Source organism: Eumetopias jubatus, unplaced genomic scaffold (assembly GCF_037043125.1).
Source record: "Eumetopias jubatus isolate StellerSeaLion01/CBP00866 unplaced genomic scaffold, mEumJub1_p1.0 scaffold_16, whole genome shotgun sequence".
NCBI lineage: Eukaryota > Metazoa > Chordata > Mammalia > Carnivora > Otariidae > Eumetopias > Eumetopias jubatus.
In genome coordinates this window covers 63,100,905-63,102,079 of record NW_028274822.1, presented here as the reverse complement: position 1 = coordinate 63,102,079, position 1,175 = coordinate 63,100,905, and positions in this window count along the sequence as shown.

Genomic DNA, 1,175 nt, shown 5'->3' with positions numbered 1-1,175 from the left:
CAATGGCACTAAATTCCTATCTTTCAATAGTTACTCTGAATGTTAATGGACTAAGTGCTCCAATCAAAAGACACAGGGTATCAGAATGGATAAAAACAAAAACGAAAACAAGACCCATCGGTATGCTGCTTATAAGAGACTCATTGTACACCCGAAGACGCCTTCAGATTGAAAGTGAAGGGGTGGAGAACCACTTAACATGCCAAAGGACATCAAAAGAAAGTCAGAGTAGCCATCCTTCTATCAGACAAACTAGATTTAAAAACAAAGACTGTATTACGAGATGGAGAAGGACACTATATCATAATAAAATGGTCTATCCAACAAGAAGATTTGACAACTGTAACTATTTATGCCCCTAACTTGGAAGTGGCCAAATATAGAAACCAATTAATAACAACATTAAAGAAACTCATTGATAATAATACAATAACAGTCGGGGACTTGAACACCTCACTCACAGCAATGGACAGATCATCTAAGCGGAAGATCAACAAGGGAACAAGGGCTTTGAATGACACACCGGACCAGGTGGACTTCACAGACATATTCAGAGCATTTCATCCTAAAGCAGCAGAATACACATTCTTCTCCAGTGCACATGTCACTTCTCCAGAAGAGATCACATACTGGGTCACAAATCAGGTCTCAACCGGTACAAAAAGATGGAGATTATACCATGCATATTTTCAGACCACGGTGCTTTAAAACTTCAAGCCAACCACAAGAAAAAATTTGGAAGGAACACAAACACATGGTGGTGAAAGAATGAATGGGTCAACCAGGAAATTAAGGAAGAATTTTAAAAATACATGGAAGCAACTGAAAATGAAAACACGACAGTTCAGAACCTTTGGGATGCAACAAAGGCAGTCCTAAGAGGGAAGTATACAGCAAATACAGGCCTTCCTCAAGAAACAAGAGAAGTCTCAACTAAACAACCTAACTGTACACCTAAAAGAGCTGGAGAAAGAACAGCAAATAAGGCCTAAATCCAGCAGGAGAAGAGAAATCATAAAGATCAGAGCAGAAATCAATGATATAGAAATCAAAAAACCAGGAGAACTGATCAACCAAGCTAGGAGCTGGTTCTTTGAAAGAATTAATAAAATTGATAAACCTCTAGCCAGACTTATCAAAAAGAAAAGAGCAAGGACTCAAATAAATAAAATCAC